The sequence below is a fragment of the Magnolia sinica genome, chromosome 3 (genome assembly GCF_029962835.1).
Source record: "Magnolia sinica isolate HGM2019 chromosome 3, MsV1, whole genome shotgun sequence".
Lineage (NCBI taxonomy): Eukaryota > Viridiplantae > Streptophyta > Magnoliopsida > Magnoliales > Magnoliaceae > Magnolia > Magnolia sinica.
Genome location: NC_080575.1, coordinates 80591343 through 80601782, shown reverse-complemented (window position 1 = coordinate 80601782; position 10440 = coordinate 80591343).

Genomic DNA, 10440 nt, shown 5'->3' with positions numbered 1-10440 from the left:
AGAGAACTCTTAGTGGTTGAGAAACAAATTGTTCATGTAGTATCACAACATCAACAACCCGAAATAGTCACCGTTGTTGCTGTAGCCGAGTCTATCATTCCAACAGAATAACTCAATGTCTCTGATTCCGAGGCAATTATGAGTGATATCCTTGGACCTGATGATCAAGCTTCAAGGGACATAAAAATAGCTTAGTCGATGGAGCCTTTCCATGTTTCCATCCATTCTGGGGTTCCATCAATTGTTCTCGATCAAGAAAATGACGAGCCCATTGCAGTAATACCACAAAGTTCATGGAAAAGTGCATCTTCTCATTCTACTCCTACATTAGTTGGTCACTCTGTGCCATCCATTGATCAGCCTGCTTTAGTCAAAATCGTTGGGCATCTAGTAATTGTAGATGAGGAAGAAGAAGAGACCTCTTGGCCATCTACTCTATTAGACACAACTCCTAGCCGAGCAACAACGACTAAAGTTGTTATGATCAATGACACTGATACTTCATTACCTCCTCCAGCAATTGAAATGTCAACTAAATCCCCTCCAGCTCCTGAGACAACTTTTCTTGTTAATGAAGTGTTCTCCTCACTCAGCCAAGCTCTTAATAGTAAAATCATTGTGGTTGAGTCTCCACTGCCTTCCTCAGAACTTCAGCAATTGAAATGTCACGACACCAAGGTGGGTATTGTTTATACATGGTAAAACCTTGTAGGCCCCACCATGATATGTGTGTTTTATCCATATTATCCATTCATTTTTCTAAATCATTTTAAGGTATGAGGCCAAAATGAGGTAGATCCAAATCTCAAGTGGATCACACCACATGAAATAGTGGGAATAATGATGCCCACAAATGAAACTTCATTGAGCCCACCATGATGTTTATTTGCCATCTAACCTGTTCATAAAGTCACTTTCAATGGTAGGCATTCAATCCTCACTATTTCCTAGTGTGTGGTCCACTTAAATTTTAAATTTCCCTCATCTTTAAGCTCATGCCTTAAAATGATCCGACAAAATGGATGGACAACATAGATAAAACACATACATCATGGTTGGGTGCACAAGGTTTTGCCACATATACACAGTACCATCGCTGGTGGTATGTTATACCCCACACAATTCGAGTTGGACCCATTAGGGTTTGAATTGCATAGTACTCAAGCACATGATAGAGCGCACCATGATGTATGTGTCTTATATATCCACGTGGTCTATCCATTTTGCTGATCATTTTAAGGCAGATCCAAATCAGACATGAGCCACGCTACTAAAAATAATTGTTGATGCAGAAATCTGGTTAGCCCCTTTCTGGACCTATTTACCTGCACAAGGAATGAACAAGGAAGACCCTGGCTAGAGTAGGGGACCCTCTGATGCCTAAGTTAAGGACATGATCTGGGTCTAGTTGAATATCGAGGGTTTAAGGCTAAAGATAGTGCATACCTTTTATCATTGGAGGTACCTTATTTATAGGTGAGGAGAGGCAGTGTCATAGAGGGTTCTCATCTCCATTTAGTAGTAATTTGAATATAGAGGACTTGGATTCCTTGTGCAGCAGATCTTTTTAGATCCTTGGCTAGAATTTTGGGATGATCCGTGTGGAAGTCGGTTTCCGTGATCTTCTGTCGAGAATGCGGACAGAGCTGATTGAGGTCAGGTCAGACCTCCCTGAGGGCGGGTTCAGCTGTCCCGACATCATCTTAGCTAGGTCACAGCAGAAGTCGGTGCTGTGTTCGTCTAAGGATGGGTCTCGCCGACCTGAGGTGAGATAGCTTACTTCGCATTGTAGCTAACTAGCGAAGACCTCGTCTTTGTGTTTAGAGGACGAGATCGGCCTTTCCCCATACTTAGTCGAGGAGGTTGAGCTCAGCCTTTCCTTGTACTTAGTTGAGGAGGTCGAGCTCAGCCTTTCCCTGTACTTAGTCGAGGAGACTAAGATTTAACCATTGGATCATAAACTGTCGCTTATTTGAATTGTTGATCTGACCCATCAATAGTTGGTCGATCTATTTCCCCCATAACAGTAAGTCCCCCCTACTTACAAGTTCGCGTAATGGACTTGGTAAGTATTGAGTTTGGTCAAGTCAGATAATCTTAAATCAACCTTGAAATCTAGCTGAGCTAGGCTACTGAGCAGGCCGAAAAGTCAAGGAGGACAGATTGTCTATTTTCCGCCATGGATGATAAGGGGAGGAGGATGCAGAGCTCGAGGTGAGGGTAATGATGATGGTGTATCTTCGGATGACAGCGTCATTTGATCTTCAGGCGTGTGGTTGAGCGCCAGCTGTTTGAGGCTCGGCGCCCTAGGTCGCTACATGTCACGTGGCTTATAGGGAGGGCATTTTCGTGACGCTACAGCTCCTCGTGCTTAAGCATTGATTAAGTCCCATTAATGCACTGGGCTATATGTATATAAGAGGGGGTGGGATGCTTAGAACTCCTCACTTCTCTTCCTTTCTTTTGCTCTTCACCGGACCAGGCGATTTTCGGTAAGTCGAAAATCCTCTCTATTTCCCTCTTTTCGGTAGTTTTCCTTTCTCCGGCTTCTATTTTCCTCTTTCCATCTAGCTTTTTCATCCAAATGTCAGATTGGTCTAAATTTAGGTCAGTGTCGGGAGCCTTCCACAACAATTTATACTACTCCCTTGAAGACACTCGTCCAAATAGATTCGTCCCTTCTTCTTCAAACATGGGGGATGAAGAGGTCAGATTTCGGGGTTTGAGTGACGAGGGAGTCTGGCCAGGACTAAGGGGTCTTGATGCTGAAATTGTGGAGGTCACGACTTTTAGCTCCACAATGACTGAGGCTGACCTAATTCAGGTCTGGGGGGGTTATCAGATCCCCGAGTCGATCTTACTCCGAGCTCCAAAGTTGGGAGAGGTGCCTGGTCAACCTCACGCGGGTGAGTTAGTCATCTATGTTGTGGCTTTGCAATGCGGCCTTCATTTGCCCCTGCATCCCACGATCCAAAGGCTCCTTGTTCATGTGAAGCTGGCCCCTATTCAGTTTATCCCAAATGCCTAGAGGGCTTTAGTCGGGACCCATATTCTTTGGCAGCAGCTCGGCTTTCCTAAGTTGTCTATAGCCAAAATTTTGTATTTGTATGAAGTTAAGGTCAATCATGTGAACTTAGGGTGGTACTACTTATCTGCCTGGGCCAATCAAGGTAAGGTGTTCATCACATTCAACCCTTCATCTAACAAGAGGTGGAAAGACAAGTGGTTCTTTATGTCCGGGGAGTGGGCAGACCTGGCGATCGGAGTTCCCACCAAGTTCATAACTCTAGGTCGGGGACTATCAAGTTGTAATTAAGTTTGAGTAGAGTTTGGATTTGTCGTTGATCATTCTCCTTTGTGTAGTAGGTTCTTCTCGTGTTTAACCTGAGCTCTCCTCTTCTCAACTTCTGATCGAAGTTGGAAGGTGTTGATCACCCCTCTCACTTTATTTCAGTCTAGGATTGCCAAGTCACTCACAAGCTGCAAAGTATGTTGTTACGTCTTCACCCCTCTTTTCTTTTGTGTCGAGCTCTGGTTTATCTGTTTGTTGACATTTTCATTTTTACAAGCATGTTGACTAATCCTGCCCCTTCTAAGAAAATGAAGCTTCCTCCTCCGGCAGAGGTAGATCGGCTCAGGAAGAGGTTAAAGGAGGGCGTAGTTCCTCGCAGGACTAAGGGGCCCGCCCAGGCGATAGTTCAACCTCCGCCTGACATTCCTTTGCCAGCTAACAGGCCCAAGGAGGAAGTCGCCTCTGCTGCTATTGCTGCTCCAGAACTGGTGCACGTGTTGGTGGAGGAAGCCCCTACTCAGGGTCCTGAGGGGGCAGTCCCAGTTGCCCCTAAGGAGGGAGCTTGATCTGCTCCTGATGATGTAACTCCTGTCATCGGGGCAGAGGAGGGAGCCCAGTTTGCCACTGGTGCAGCGGTTCTAGCTCACGAGGCGGAGGGGAGTGGCTCAACCTCCGAGCTGGGTCCCTTGACAAAGCTTACTAGGTGGGCTTCTTACCATGTTAACAAGTAGGAGATCCTCACAGCTTCCGCCCTTCATCCGATGGACATTCTGTGGGAGGCGGTCGTCTCCCTCCTGAAGGTATGATTCGAGATCGTTAGCCAAACTCTATTCATGGTCTTCTTCGTTTTTCTGACTTCATTTTTGTTTTCAGATTACTCCAACTCTCTTAAGGGCACGACTAATCTTTAAAGAGGTCAGATTCGATTATGAGAAGCTAAAGGCCAATCTTCAGGCGAAGTCCGCCGAGCTTCAGATCGTGACAATTGACAGGGATGCTGCTCTGGCCCAGGTGGATATCCTACAGGAGGTCCTGCACATGCTAGGGGACGACCGGAGGGTCTTGAAGGCTCAGGTTGATGACACCCTTCTAGAGAGTGCCTCAAAGTACTCTGCTCTAGAGGACTTGAAGGCTAAGAAGTTGCATTCGGATGCAATTCTAGGTCGAGAAGCTGAAGTTGGAGATCGCCCTTGCAGAGGCAATCTTTAAGTTGGCCGAAGTCGAAGCCTCTATCCCCAACATCAAGTCGGAGGTGGTGGAAACCTTCAAGGCTTTTGAAGAGTGCATCGATGAGCTCAAAGACTACTTTAGTCTGGATTTTACTCGGTGCGAGGAGTTAGTCAAGCTGAGGTATCCAAGTATAAATCTAGACGGCTTGGCCGAGGTTGCTCCCGTGGCTCCTGCCGAAGTCCCCCCTCCTAGCGAAGCTCTCACACCCACTCCCGCTGAAGCTCCTGCTCTTGTTAAAGCTCTTGCTCCCGCGAAGCCCAGAACTGAGGATGCTCTTTAAGCCCCACTTACTTTTAATTTTTTAAAATATATTAATGAAAAGGGAACTTTTTGCTGCAGTGGCTTGTCGTGTGAATTTTCTAAGTGTGTTTGTCGATTCGAGTTGTCATTTGTGGACTACTTGCCGAAGTAGTGTCAAGAGTTGAATGCCAGGCCTCTTTGAGGGTCGGATCATGGGTGAAGGCATTTTTTCCCTTGTTCGAGGGAAGCCCTCAATAGATTTCTGTAGGTCGAACGCTTAGTAAATCGAGAAATAAAAATGAAAAAAAAAAGTCCCTTGACTTGGGGTTTTTATTGCAATTTCTCAAAGTAGATTTCCACATTATAGATTCAGTGTAGTAGAAAATTATAGACCCTGATCTGGGGCTCAGTTGGTCATGCGTGGTAGATTTTCAGGTGTTCGGCATGCCAAGGATGTGGTAGGGGTCGTCCCTCCATGTATTCAAGTCAATAGGTCCCTGGTCGGCTCGTGCTCGTCACCGTGTAGGGGCCTTCCCAATTCGGGCCTAGAGTTCCTAAACCAGGTTCCTTGGTATTTTGGAAGGTCCTTCGGAGGACTAGGTCTCCCGCTCGGAATCTCCGTATTTTCACTCTGGAATTATAGAAAGGAGCTACTTGTCGTTGCCGAGCAGCGACTTTAAGTTAGGCCAGCCCCCTTCTTTCTTCGATTAAGTCCAGCTTTAAAGTCATCTGCTCGTTGTTCTGTTCTTCATTATAACAGCGGGTCTAAGCAGTTGGGAGTCCGATCTCGACTGGGACAGCGGCTTTCACGCTGAAGGCGAATGAAAAAGGTGTTTCTCACGTGGTTGTTCGAGCAGTGGTTCAATATGCCCAGAGGACGAGAGGGAGTTCTTCCACCCAGGCCCCTTTAGCCTTTTCGAGCTTGGTTCGGAGGTGGCCCTTGATGATTTTATTGACCGCCTCCACCTGATCGTTGGCTTAGGGGTGCCGAGATGATAAGTAGACATTTCAGATTTTGAGGTTTTCGCACATGCCTCAGAATCAGTTATTGTCGAATTATTTCCCATTGTCCGAGATGATCCTATAAGGGATCCCGTATCGGCATATGATATTTTTATAGATGAAGTCGGTGATCTTTTGCTTAGTAATGCCATGGGCTCAGCCTCGGCCCATTTAGTGAAATAATCAACTGCGACGACTATGAATTTGGTCTTCCCTTTGCTAGTTGGCAGAAGATCGATGATATCAATCCCCCACTGGGCGAAGGGCTAAGGTCCGATCATGATTTAGTTGCTCGAGGGGTTGATAGGGTATTGTCGTGAATTGCTAACACTTGTCACATTTCTAAGTATACTGTCCTGCATTTACCTGGATGGTTGGCCAGAAATATCCTTATCGAATGATTTTGTGGAGAGCGCCCGACTGCCGGAGTGGTTACCACAGATGCCTTCATGGTTTCTCTCAGAACATAGTCGGCCTCCTCAGGTCGAAGGCATCTGAGGTATGACAGGGAGTATCCTTTCTTGTAGAAGACGTTTTCAACCATGGTATACCGAGTTGCCCTAGATCAAAGTCTTCGTGCTTCTAGTCGACCTTTAGGAAATTTCCCTTCTTTAAGATAGTCTATTATTGCATCCATCCAAATTGGTCCTGAACTTATGGGGAAGACTGTGTTTGAGTAAGCCTCGTAGATGCTTGGCTTTGTCAGGAACTCGATTGAGGTGGACTTTGGGATATCATCCTCCGACGATGAGGCTAGTTTTGTGAGTACGATTGTCTTGCATTTTTTCGATCTAAGGATTAGGCTAATCTTACACTTCAAAAATTTATCAATCATTTCTCGAGCTTTTTGTAGGTAGGCTTTCATCCTTTCCTTTTTAGCCTGATATTCATTGGTTATTTAGCTGATGATGAGCTGCGAGTCGCTGCGGATTTCCAGATGTTGAGCTCTCATTAGTGCTGCCAGCCTGAGTCCATCCAACAAGGCTTTATACTATGCTGCATTGTTTAACGCTTGGAATCCAAATCTCAAGGCATATTTTATGTAGGTCTGGTTGGGTGCTTTTGGCACTATCCTGGCCCACGTTGACTTTAGAGTTGGATGAACCTTCTACGTGCAGTGTCCATGTTTGCCCATCTGGCCTGACTAGTTGGTCGTTGGTTTATTCGATTTGGTCGTCAGAGCTGGTTACCTGATGGTCATTAGTCATGACCTCGACGATGAAGTCGGCCACTGCTTGGCCTTTGATGGTTGTTTGGGGCTGATAGCGGATGTCAAACTCGCTGAGTTCGACTGCCCATTTCCTTAACCTTCCTGAAACTTCAGGTTTCTGGAGTACTTGGCAGAGAGGTTGGTCAGTTAGGACCACGATGGTGTGAGCTTGGAAGTATAGCCAAAGACGTTTGGTTAAAACAACCAAGGCTAGGGCGAGCTTCTCGATGTCTGGTACTTGACCAAGGCCTTACTGACGTAGTATACTGGCAATTGCTTTCCTCCCTGTTCTCTGATGAGGGTCGAACTAACGGCGGCTGAAGAGACTATTAGATATAGTAGAAGCGGTTCACCCTGCTCAGGTTTCGAAAGTAGTGGTGGAGACCCCATGTATTTTTTGAGTTCTTAGAAGGTGAGCTCGCATTCCTCTGTCCATTTTGCTTTTTTATTTCCCTTCAATTGTTTGAAAAAAGGAAGGCATTTGTCTGTAGCTCGGGATACGAAGCGACTGAGTGCAATTATTCTCCCTGTGAGGCACTGGATTTCTCTCGTTGTTCTTGGTGAGTTCATGTCGAGCAAAGCTTGAATTTTTTTGGGGTTGGCCTCTATCCCCCTTTCGCTGATCAAGAACCCGAAGAATTTTTCTTAAATGACTTCAAAAGCACATTTGCTCAAATTTAACTTCATTTGATATTTTTTGAGGATTGTGAACATTTCCTCCAGATCGGAGAGGTGATCCTTAGCTTTGATGCTCTTGACTAGCATGCCATCAACGTAGACTTCCATAATGCGCCTGATATGCTGGGTAAACATCTTATTGACAAGTCGCTGGTATGTGGCTTCAATATTCTTTAGTCCGAAGGGTATGACTTTATAGCAATAGAGGCCCTTATTGGTGATGAAGGTTGTCTTCTATTTGTCATGAGGGTGCATTGCAATTTGGTTATAGCCTAAGTAGGCGTCCATAAAGCTCAAGAGCTCGTGCTCGGTCATGCTGTCGACGAGTTGATCGATCCTTGGGAGGGGAAAGCTATCTTTAGGGCAGGCTTTGTTCAGGTCAGTGTAATCCACATAGACCTGCCACTTCTCATTAGCTTTTTTCACCAGGACGACGTTAGTTATCCAGTCTAGATAGTAAATTTCTTCTATGAATCCTGCTTCGAGGAGCTTTCTGAATTCTTCTCCAATAATGGCATATCGTTCGGCTTCGAATACTCTCCTTTTTTGCCTAACCGGCCAATGGTCTGGATCGACATTTAGCTTATGAGCCATTACCCTTGGATCAATTTCGGGCATGTCTTGGTGTGACCAAGTGAACACATCAGAATATCATCGGAGTAGGTTCATTATCTCTTCTTGTTGTGTTGGAGCTGAGATGACCCGACCTGGATAGTGCGGGTCGGGGCGGATTCAGCAAGCGGGATTGATATTCCACAGGTCGTCCTCTCTTGATAGAATTTTCTTGGGGGTCGAGAGAAGTTATGGTCATTGCTTGTTGATTTCTCAATGCCAATGAGTAGCATTGTCGAGCTTCTTATTGATATCCTTTGATTAGCCTAGTGTTGTGGTCAGTTGGGAACTTCATCGCAAGATGATATGTTGACACGACTACTCGGAAAGTGTTTAGGGAAGGTCATCCGAGGATGACGTTGTAGACAGAGGGGTAGTCGACTACCAGGAAGTTGATCATGGTTGTTGATTGATTTTTCCCTTCTCCTGTGATGATTGGGAGCTAGATTGACCCTTCCGAGGTGATTTTATTCCATGCAAACCTAAGCAATGGGGTATTAATAGGTTAGAGTCGAGACCCCTAGATACCCATTTTGTCGAACGCTTTAACGAAAAGGATATCTGTCGAGCTGCCGGTGTCTGCCAAAATTCGAAACACCCTGTGGTTGGCTATGGTCATAGCCACTACTAGTGCGTCGTCATGGAGGTGGTGGATACCTCGGGCGTCATTTTCGGTAAAGGCTAGATCGTAAGGTATCATTCTCTGCTCCTTTGGAGGTCTGCTAGTAACATAGATCTGTTGTTCTGAGCCGCAGCAACTAATACTTTGAGCATGGGCTCTCCAAGCTCTGTTTGAGTCACCTCCCCCGACGAGTTCGCCGAAGATAGTGCGAATTTCTCTAATGGACTCGTTGTTGATGGGCTGCTCGTTCTTTGGGTTAGATTAGTTTTCCTTCCTGTTAACATATTCGTGCAGGTGCCTATTGCGGATGAGAGCTTCAATTTCCTCTTTCAAGTCGAAATAGTCACTAGTTGAGTGACTATGGTCTTGATGAAAGTGACAGTACTTTCGCTTGTCCCGCTTATCCACATCAAACTTCATCTTATTCGGCCATGTGAAGATACATTTATCTCTGACTTCTATAAGGACTTGCTCGGTCGTAGTGTTGAGAGGGGTGTACGAACTAAACCTACTGTTAGGGCGTCTGCCCAAGCGTTGGCTTTTAGGGGCTTCATAGTCTTTCCTCCTTTTGTTGTTGTTGGATGAACTTAGCTCCTCCTTGGGTCGCTTCTCCTTGGTCGAGCTTTCCTTATGCTGAGCTACTCTCTATAGGCTAGCTGCTTCCTAAGCGTTGGAGTATTTCTGAGCTCTATTGAGGAGGTCGACCATCATCGTAGGAGGACTCTTGTCAAGCGAGAAGAGAAACCTCCCTTCTCTTAGTCCTCTCATCATGGCCGTTAGAGCAATTTTCTTTGAATGTGCTTGTACTTGCATCTTTTCTAGGTTAAAGCACTTGATGTAGTCCTTGAGCAACTCGCCTTCCTTCTGAATGATATGGAGGAGGTGGGAAGCCGATTTGAGGCTTTCTTTCCTCCCGATGAAGGTGGTGATAAAGGCTTTACTAAGCTGTGTGAAAGAACTAATTGATTGTTGCTTCAGTTATTAGAACCGCTTCCGAGCTGCTCCCGTCAGAGTTAGCAGGAATGCACGACACATGACTGTGGTGGATGCACTTTGCAATTCCATCCAAGCCCTAAAAGATTTTAAGTGTTCTGCAGGGTCGGTGGTCCTAGAGTATGGGGCGATCTGCGACATATGGAACCTTGGTGGGAGTTGTGCTTGCATTATTTTGGTAGTGAACGGAGGCTCGGTTTCTTCCAGTATTGCCTCCATTGAGGTTGGCTTCCCGGGGATCGGTAAGCTTGCCTTATGTTATTGATCTGACCTCACAGGTCCTTGAGCTTGGCTTCCCAAGGGTCGCTGCTTTCAGCTATGGCCTTGGCTGCTGCCTCGGGTGCCTTATCGCGCTTTTTTTTATATCCAACTCATGACACAGAACGGAAGCTACTAGAGCGACAGAGCCAGATGCGTGAGAAGGTACCGGCCTTGATGTTCTGAGCTGCCGGCTTTTGCAGGAGGCAGTAGGCACCTTAGATGGCTCGGGGAGTTCTTGAATCGTCAGTCCCACCACTAGCTTGTCCCCTTGTGTAGGGTGGGGTTATAGTTGCTCTAATA